We start from the raw sequence: 10,753 nt of genomic DNA, 5'->3' as shown, positions 1-10,753 counted from the left end.
TTTGTTTTCATTGAAATATGTCCTCTCAGCAGTTTAATGTTCACCAGGATAACACAATAATAGAAAATAAAGAACAAATTATATACATGGTTAACATGAGCTACAATTAATGACTCCTATAATCTCTGTAGATTGGGCAATGCTGTGCGCTGCTAAAGCATACTTTAATAAGACTTATCCTGTTTTAATTACACTTTAAATCCCACATGTTTGCACAACTATTTTCCATCCAACGAAGAGAAAGACTTCTGTGATTTTAATGATTTTTTTCCCCAGCAGAAACATAAATGACCATTAATGGACTAACAAATCCCCCTTTTTTTCCAACAAGTTTATTCTATTAGAGTATTAAGGGTAAAGCAATTCTCCTAAACATTTAGGAGCATTACTTTTAATGTAAAACAAATAATTATTGTCACTATTCTGTGCAGTAGGAAGAGTTTGATACTAGGCCATCTAGAAGAGCAGCCCCATTTGTCCTGGGTTTTATTTTGGGCTGAAGGGCCTAATTGCAAGTTGGATACTAAGGGGGTCATTCCGAGTTGATCGTAGCTGTGCTAAATTTAGCACAGCTACGATCATCTTCCCTGACATGCGGGGGGACGCCCAGCACAGGGCTAGTCCGCTCCGCATGTCAGTGCTGACCCCTCTTTCCCGCACAAATACAAAAGCATCGCACAGCGGCGATGCTTTTGTATTTGAGGAGTAACTCCCGACCAGCGCAGCTCCTGCGGCTGGCCGGGAGTTAATTGTTGCTGCCACTGGCCGCAGCGGCTGCGTGAGATGTCACGTAGCCGCCGCGGCCCGCCCCCAATGGTCCGCTCCCCCTAAACGGTGGCTTAACACCCCCGTTCAGCCCCCTCCCGCCCAGCGACCGCCTCTGTCTCAGAGGCGATCACTAGGCAACGGAAGCTGCCATGAGCAGGCGTATGCGCAGTTCTGACCTGATCGCTGCACTGCGACAAACTGCAGCGAGTGATCGGATCGGAATGACCCCCTAAGTTCTAGCATTTGTGGATATCCATATCAGCCAGTGGTGAATTTCCCATTAGGCACTTGAGGTATCTGGATTATAGATAGACAGTGTCTAGTTAGACAGTCAATAAATACACATCATATGTTAGACAAACATTAGGTCGACAGGATCAAAAGGTCAACATGAAAACAGGTAGACAGTACAATAGGTCGACAGGGTGAAAAAGTAGACAGGGTCTAATAATCGACATAAAAAAGGTAGACAGGTTTTTTAAATATTTTGTACATGTTGTTGGACTTTTTCATACCTTCTCTATCCATGTCGGTATAGAGTTGGTTATAAACCTTGTTGCGAGCGCAGCGAGCCATCAAAGCCGAAGTGTGGTGAGTGAAGCGAGCCCGCGAGGGGATGACTTTCTACAATTGGGGGTCCCAGATGATAAAAATATGCACACACACCCCAAAAATGCAAAAAAAATGGTGTCTACCTTTTTCATGTAGACTATTTTCATGTCGACTTTTGACCTTGTCTACCTTTTGACCCTGTCAACCTTTTGTACTGTCTACTTTTTTCATGTCTACCTTTTGACCCTGACAACCTTTTTACCCTGTCAACATTTTGACTTTCTAACATGTAGTTGTTATCTATTGACTGTCTAACTAGACACTATCTATTATACCACAAGAACTTGAGGCATGTGTCTAGGGGTGGCACTTGTTTGGGGGCAGCACTTTGATGCACCCATTGTACTGTACCATATGCCATCTTGAATGGAGTATAAGTGGTAGGTGTCACATGCCAGGGGCAGCGGCGGCCGCGCTTACCCCTGCGTGTCTGCTGGTCGGTCCGGCGGCTCTCACCTCCGGCGGTCCTCGGGTTCCGGCGTCTGGCTGGCGCTGCTCCCGGCGGTTCCCCGGAGCGTGGGCGCCGCCATGACGTCCGGCGTCACGGGGGCGGAGAGCGGCTGACGTCACCTACCCGCTCCACCAATCGCGAAAAGGCGGGGAATTCAAAACCAGACGCCGGGCAGAGCCCCGGCGCCTAAGTATCGTCTTTTCCCCTAAAGTGGATGCCAGTGCTCCTGTTCACCGTGTGTCTCCCTGCAGCTGTACTCCAGTGCTTCCAGCGTTTCAGGGTGTCTTTCGGCAGCCAAGTTTCCAGAGTTCCCAGCAACCAGCGTGTTTCTTTGCAGTGCAGTCATCAGTGTCTTTCACCATCGCTCACCAGTTCTTCCTTCAGCAGTGTCTTTAAACATCGCTCACAAATTCTTCAGTGTCTTTCACCATCGCTCACCAGTTCTTCCTTCAGCAGTTTCTTTAAACATCGCTCACAAATTCTTCAGTGTCTTTCACCATCGCTCACAAGTTCTTCATTCAACAGTGTCTTTAAACATCGCTCACAAGTTCTTCATTCATCAAGTGTCTTTCACCATCGCTCACAAGTTCTCCATTTAACAGTGTCTTTAAACATCGCTCACAAGTTCTTCATTCATCAAGTGTCTTTCACCATCGCTCACAAGTTCTTCATTCAACAGTGTCTTTAAACATCGCTCACAAGTTCTTCATTCATCAAGTGTCTTTCACCATCGCTCTCAAGTTCTTCATTTGTCAGTGTCTTTCACCATCGCTCACAAGTTCTTCATTCATCAAGTGTCTTTCACCATCGCTCTCAAGTTCTTCATTTGTCAGTGTCTTTCACCATCGCTCACAAGTTCTTCATTCATCAAGTGTCTTTCACCATCGCTCGCAAGTTCTTCATTCATCAGTGTCTTTCACCATCGCTCACAAGTTCTTCATTCATCTGTGTCTGTAGACAATGCTCACAAATTCTTCAGCAACCGTGGACATCACCCACAACTTCTCTCCCTTTTATGTGTCGCTGTATTGCTCCCGTCCCATAATAAAGTTCTTTAGCATTTTTACACCAATTCTAACTGCCAGAGTCCTGTATGAGGAAAACCTATATCCGGCCATCTCTGCTCCGACCTAGCTGTGGTTCCTCTTCCCGACCATCGGAAGAACCCCCGAGTTTACAACACCCCCAACCCATGTCAGTGACAGTATACTCAGGCCTCATGGACCCGGGGGATCAGAACCCAGAGGCAAGCGCCATCCAGGACCTGGTTTCCCGAGTTCAGAGTCAGGAGGCGGCACAGAACCAGGTGATGCAGTATCTCCAGGAATTATCCGGCCGACTGGATCAAATTCAGGCTTTCCTGGCTTCAGTAGTTCCGGCTCCAGCTCCAGTACCCGCTCCAGTAGTTGTCCCTGGTAACGTTCAATCCTTGCCCGGAACCAGGTCACGCCTTCAGCTCCTCACTCCCTCTCGCTGTAACGGGAATCCGAAGAATTGCCGTGGTTTTCTCAACCAGTGCGAGGTACAGAAAAGGAAATTTACACAATTCTTCACATGCGCTCACATACAATGAACAATCTGAATTCCTTATACTTAGATGAATAGGTGGTTCATCCACATCGGTCACAGTAAGTCCAAGAATTTCAGCTGAAACTTCCTCTGGCCCGTATATCAAAAAAAAAAAAAAAAAAGGACAAGACAAAAACAATATAGTGTAGTATGTTTTTACAATGTTCAAGAGAAAGTCTTATCAATGGATTATTTATGGATAGTGGAGGCGTAGTGCTTCATAACGGTTATTCTTCCACCAAAAATTATTCGTACCGTACTCACACCCAAGTGCAATGGGAACCACTCATAAAGGTATCTTTATCTTCCTCCACCTTTTTGTAACCTCTTTCTATTCAATCAAATAAGAAATAATGGTGTACCTTACTTACAGTGAGTAAGGTTAACACTTGCACATAAAGGTTTCTTTATCTGTAGGTGTTTCTTCCTCTAATATCGGCACTCAAATTTTTCTTCCTGGCACTCCAACCGATCAATCATGCATGGAGGTGAATATATCCCAAATCACGACCCAAAAGAAACAGGGGAGCAATATAGTGTAGTATATTTTATAAATATATGCAGTTCTTATATATGGACAGTAGGAAGGTAATACTTTTTATCCAATATTCCTCCACCAAAAAGATCTACAAATAATCGTACCGTACTCACACCCAAGTGTGGTAAGAACCACTCATAAAGGTATCTTTATCTTCCTCCACCTTATATTATCTCCTTCTATCCCTCTAGTCCCTTGGTACCACACCTAAGTGCCTAGTGGTATGTGTGTATATCTCACCAGACTTACGGTAGGTCTGGTTGTTGCTTGCACATAAAGGTATCTTTATCTGTCGCTTTCTTCCTCTAAAGTTGATGCCCAATAATTCCTCCTGATGCTCCAACCAAATCACAATAATAGGGGTAATTAAACCCCAATTAATAAACTTGAGGTAATGATAAAAAAAACTAATTTATTATAAAAAAGGTTTTTTAAAAAAGGTTCCAAAGTTCATAAAATGATCAAAATAAATTCGACATACACAGCTCAATTCACATCCTGGTGTAAAGCACCCAGGTGGAGAGAGGACTACACGGCTCTATATGCACATCTAAAGACTTCATTCACCATCTGGGTTTGGTCCGGACCTCACCCTACAGGTTAGGTGTTAAAGTTTTTTCGAACTTATGCTTTACACCAGGATGTGAATTGAGCTGTGTATGTCGAATTTATTTTGATCATTTTATGAACTTTGGAACCTTTTTCAAAAAACCTTTTTATAATAAATTAGTTTTTTTATCATTACCTCAAGTTTATTAATTGGGGTTTAATTACCCCTATTATTGTGATTTGGTTGGAGCATCAGGAGGAATTATTGGGCATCAACTTTAGAGGAAGAAAGCGACAGATAAAGATACCTTTATGTGCAAGCAACAACCTGACCTACCGTAAGTCTGGTGAGATATACACACATACCACTAGGCACTTAGGTGTGGTACCAAGGGACTAGAGGGATAGAAGGAGATAATATAAGGTGGAGGAAGATAAAGATACCTTTATGAGTGGTTCTTACCACACTTGGGTGTGAGTACGGTACGATTATTTGTAGATCTTTTTGGTGGAGGAATATTGGATAAAAAGTATTACCCTCCTACTGTCCATATATAAGAACTGCATATATTTATAAAATATACTACACTATATTGCTCCCCTGTCTCTTTTGGGTCGCGATTTGGGATATATTCACCTCCATGCATGATTGATCGGTTGGAGTGCCAGGAAGAAAAATTTGAGTACCGATATTAGAGGAAGAAACACCTACAGATAAAGAAACCTTTATGTGCAAGTGTTAACCTTACTCACTGTAAGTAAGGTACGCCATTATTTCTTATTTGATTGAATAGAAAGAGGTTACAAAAGGTGGAGGAAGATAAAGATACCTTTATGAGTGGTTCCCATTGCACTTGGGTGTGAGTACGGTACGAATAATTTTTGGTGGAAGAATAACCGTTATGAAGCACTACGCCTCCACTATCCATAAAAAATCCATTGATAAGACTTTCTCTTGAACATTGGAAAAACATACTACACTATATTGTTTTTCTCTTGTCCTTTTTTTTTTGTTGATATACGGGCCAGAGGAAGTTTCAGCTGAAATTCTTGGACTTACTGTGACCGATGTGGATGAACCACCTATTCATCTAAGTATAAGGAATTCAGATTGTTCATTGTATGTGAGCGCATGTGAAGAATTGTGTACATTTTCTTTTCTCTATCAGTTTCATAGCACGTTAGGTGAACGTGCCTACATAGTTTATAATTTGCAGCTCCCGAGTGCGCAGTAGGAGATATCTATTTGTTTTTCTGTGTATCAGTGCGAGGTACAGTTTGAACTTCTCTCACACAACTTCCCCACGGATCGGTCCAAGGTGGCATACATTATTTCCTTGCTTGAGGGTTCAGCATTGGAATGGGTATCTCTGTTATGGGAGCGATCTGATCCTTTGGTTTCCAGCTACACCAATTTCATTGCATCTTTCCGAAGGATCTTTGATGAGCCTGGCAGAACGACCGCTGCTTCTTCAGATTTGCTCCGAGTCCGACAAGGCTCCCGTTCAGTGGGACAGTATGTGATTCATTTTCAGACCATAGCCTCTGAACTGTGCTGGAATATTGATGCTCTCCGGGCCGCTTTCCGGAACGGGCTGTCCGACCGTCTTAAGGACGAACTGATCACTAGGGATTTGCCAGATTCTTTAGAACAGTTGATCTCACTCTGTGTGAAGGTGGATCTTCGCATGCAGGAACGAGGTGGTGAACGTAGTCGGTCAGATCGATCCAGATTCCGGGCTCTCCCGTCTAAACAAATGGTTACCCCAAGTCCAGACGAACCCAGACATATCAATCGATCTCGGCTGTCCCCGGAAGAACGACAGCGCCGTCGTGAGGGTAGACTCTGTCTCTACTGTGGAGCCGCAGATCATTTTCTCAAGTTTTGCAAGTCCCGTCCGGGAAACGGGCAGTCCTAGCTGGTTCCGGAGGAGTCGAGTTAGGGGTTACATTTAAATCTTCTCCGACAGTGGACTGTTTACTCTCCGTGTCTTTGTTTTCTGAGTCTATAGCCAAACCTGTTAAGGCTCTGCTGGACTGTGGGGCTGCGGGGAATTTTGTTTCCCTTTCTTGTGTCCAGAATCTGGGTTTACAGTTACGGTCTGTAGAACGACCTATTACGTTGACTGCCATCAATGGTACTCAAATTTCTAATGGTCTTATTTCAAGTCGCACAGTGCCGATCAAGCTGCAGGTTGGAGCTCTGCATCAAGAGCATCTGGAGTTCCTAGTGATTCGGGAGATGCCCCACGATCTGGTTCTTGGTCTTCCTTGGCTTAAAACTCACAACCCTCACGTCGACTGGAAGTCGTCACAAATAATATCCTGGAGTTCATTTTGTCATTCTAATTGTCTCACTCCTGTCTATCCGCTTCGTGCATCTTCCAAGTTGGATGAGGAGCTCATTCCAGAGGCCTATCAGGATTTCACAGACGTGTTTTCGGAGCAGGCGGCCGATCAGTTGCCACCCCATAGACCCTGGGACTGTCCCATTGAGCTCATCCCAGGGAAAATGCCACCCCGGGGACGCACTTATCCCTTATCATTACCCGAGACCCAAGCTATGTCGGATTATATCAAGTCTAATCTGCTGAAAGGATTCATCCGCCCCTCTACCTCCCCGGCGGGTGCAGGCTTCTTTTTTGTGAAGAAGAAGGACGGAGGCTTTAGACCATGTATCGACTATCGTGGCCTCAATGATATCACCATTAAGAACAAATATCCTTTGCCGCTCATCACGGAGCTATTTGATAGGGTTCGTGGAGCCCATGTCTTCACCAAGCTCGACTTAAGGGGAGCCTATAACTTGATACGTATCTGACAGGGGGATGAATGGAAGACGGCCTTCAATACCAGGGACGGGCATTACGAATATCTGGTAATGCCGTTTGGCCTCAGCAATGCCCCTGCCGTCTTCCAGGGATTTGTGAATGAAATCTTCCGAGATATGTTATACCTAAGTGTAGTGGTATACTTGGATGACATTCTTATATTTTCTAAGAATCTCATAGAGCACAGAGTACAGGTCAGGGAGGTACTTCTTCGTCTACGAAGGAATCATCTCTACGGCAAAATTTCCAAATGTACCTTTGAGGTCCCTTCAATTCCATTCCTCAGTTATGTCATCTCAGGTACGGAGCTTCGCATGGATCCGGAAAAACTTATTGCCATACGGGACTGGACTCAGCCTCTTTCCTTGAAAGCGGTACAAAGATTTCTGGGTTTCGCAAACTACTACCGGAAATTCATAAAGGGATTCTCTACCATTGTGGCACCTATTACTGCCCTAACCAAGAAGGGGTCTGACCCAAGTAACTGGTCTTCCGAAGCTGTGGCAGCGTTCGCCCAGTTGAAAGCAGCCTTTATGTCCGCTCCGGTACTCAAGCAACCAAATTTTTCCAAACCATTCTTCTTGGAAGTCGATGCTTCCTCAGTAGGCATCGGTGCCGTGCTTTCACAGTACTCCTCTGACGGGAAGTTACATCCATGTGGTTTCCATTCTCGCAAGTTCTCTCCTGCTGAACGAAACTACACCATTGGAGACCAGGAACTTTTGGCAGTAAAATCTGCTCTGGAAGAATGGAGATACCTATTGGAAGGTGCTAAACATCTAATTACAATTTACACCGATCATAAGAACTTGCTGTACCTCAAGACGGCCCAGTGCCTGAATCCCCGACAGGCTAGATGGGTGCTCTTCTTCACTCGATTTTTGTTCGTCATTAAGTACCGGGCCGGGACTTTTAACACTAAGGCTGATGCTCTGTCTCGTTCCTTAACAGTTTCGGATGAGGAGAATTCTGTTTAAAAGGCTTTGATTCTCAGTCCAGTTTCTATTTCGGCAGCTCCCACCGCTCTGGGTCCTCCTCCTGGGAGAATGTCTGTACCAGCTAAATTTCGACCAAGGTTGCTGCAGTGGGCTCATGTCTCCAAGTTCACCGGACATCCTGGAGTTCAAACAATGTGGGAGTTTCTACGAAGGTCATACTGGTGGGATACTATGAAGAAGGATATACAAGATTATGTCAACTCTTGTCTCAATGTGCTCAGCACAAAATTCTTCGGCTGCCTCCAGCGGGGTTGCTGCATCCACTGTCCATTCCTAAGAGGCCTTGGACCCATATTTCTATGGACTTCGTCACCGATTTGCCCTTCTCCAAGGGTCACAATACCGTCTGGGTGCTTGTTGACCGCTCTTCTAAGATGGCACATTTTGGTCCTTTGACCGGACTACCGTCAGCTCCCAAGTTGGCTTTATTATTTATCCGTGAACACTTCTGCTTGCACGGGTTACCTTTGGAAATAGTCTCTGATCGGGGGGTGCAGTTTACTGCAAGATTCTGGAGGGCCCTCTGTTCAGCCTTACAAATAAAGCTCAAGTTTTCATCTGCCTACCATCCTCAGACAATTGGGCAAACTGAACGCGTTAATCAAGATTTAGAGACTTTTCTCCGCGTTTATCTCTCTCCTTCGCAAGATGATTGGGTGGAACTGTTGCCCTGGGCCGAATTTGCCCATAATCATCTGTACCACTCTTCCACTGGCGAGTCCCCATTCTTCATTAATTATGGATTCCATCCACAAGTTCCAGAACTACCTGTCTGTCCTCCGGAAGATTTCCTGCTGCAGCCTCTACTCTCCGACACTTCAGTCAAATCTGGAGTAGGATTCACGCTAACCTCAAGAAAATCTCCGGTCGCTACAAATTCTTTGTGGATAGGAAGTGACGGGCAGCTCCTCAATACAAAGTTGGCGACAGGGTATGGCTCTCTTCCCGCAATCTCCGTTTAAGAGTGCCCGCTATGAAGTTTGCTCCGAGGTTCATTGGTCCTTACCCAGTGTTGCAAGTCCTGAACCCGGTTGTCTGCAAATTGGGATTGCCTTCCCACTTTCGGGTACCAAATTCCTTCCATGTCTCTCTCCTCCGTCCCCTTATTCTGAATCGGTTCCATTCAGAATCCCCTAGGCCAACCTCTGTAGAGACTGAAGCTGGAACGGAATTTGAAATCAAAGCTATTCTTGACTCTCGTTATCTTCACAAGAATCTACAGTATTTGGTAGAATGGAAAGGTTATGGTCCTGAGGAGAGAAGCTGGGTCAATGCTACTGAGGTGACGGCCCCCCGACTGGTGCGGATCTTCCATTCCAGACATCCAACTAAGCCCGGGAAGTGTCCAGGGGCCACTCCTGGAGGAGGGGTTACTGTCACACGCCAGGGGCAGCGGCGGCCGCGCTTACCCCTGCGTGTCTGCTGGTCGGTCCGGCGGCTCTCACCTCTGGCGGTCCTCGGGTTTCGGCGTCTGGCTGGCGCGGCTCCCGGCGGTTCCCCGGAGCGTGGGCGCCGCCATGACATCCGGCGTCACGGGGGCGGAGAGCGGCTGACGTCACCTACCCGCTCCACCAATCGCGAAAAGGCGGGGAATTAAAAACCAGATGCCGGGCAGAGCCCCGATGCCTGAGTATCGTCTTTTCCCCTAAAGTGGATGCCAGTGCTCCTATTCACCGTGTGTCTCCCTGCAGCTGTACTCCAGTGCTTCCAGCGTTTCAGGGTGTCTTTCGGCAGCCAAGTTTCCAGAGTTCCCAGCAACCAGCATGTTTCTTTGCAGTGCAGTCATCAGTGTCTTTCACCATCGCTCACCAGTTCTTCCTTCAGCAGTGTCTTTAAACATCGCTCACAAATTCTTCAGTGTCTTTCACCATCGCTCACCAGTTCTTCCTTCAGCAGTGTCTTTAAACATCGCTCACAAATTCTTCAGTGTCTTTCACCATCGCTCACAAGTTCTTCATTCAACAGTGTCTTTAAACATCGCTCACAAGTTCTTCATTCATCAAGTGTCTTTCACCATCGCTCACAAGTTCTTCATTCAACAGTGTATTTAAACATTGCTCACAAGTTCTTCATTCATCAAGTGTCTTTCACCATCGCTCACAAGTTCTTCATTCATCAAGTGTCTTTCACCATCGCTCTCAAGTTCTTCATTTGTCAGTGTCTTTCACCATCGCTCACAAGTTCTTCATTCATCAAGTGTCTTTCACCATCGCTCTCAAGTTCTTCATTTGTCAGTGTCTTTCACCATCACTCACAAGTTCTTCATTCATCAAGTGTCTTTCACCATCGCTCACAAGTTCTTCCTTCATCAGTGTCTTTCACCATCGCTCACAAGTTCTTCATTCATCTGTGTCTGTAGACATCGCTCACAAATTCTTCAGCAACCGTGGACATCACCCACAACTTCTCTCCCTTTTATGTGTCGCTGTATTGCTCC

This window comes from Pseudophryne corroboree, chromosome 7 (genome assembly GCF_028390025.1).
Source record: "Pseudophryne corroboree isolate aPseCor3 chromosome 7, aPseCor3.hap2, whole genome shotgun sequence".
Classification (NCBI taxonomy): domain Eukaryota; kingdom Metazoa; phylum Chordata; class Amphibia; order Anura; family Myobatrachidae; genus Pseudophryne; species Pseudophryne corroboree.
This window is presented reverse-complemented; position numbering follows the sequence as displayed.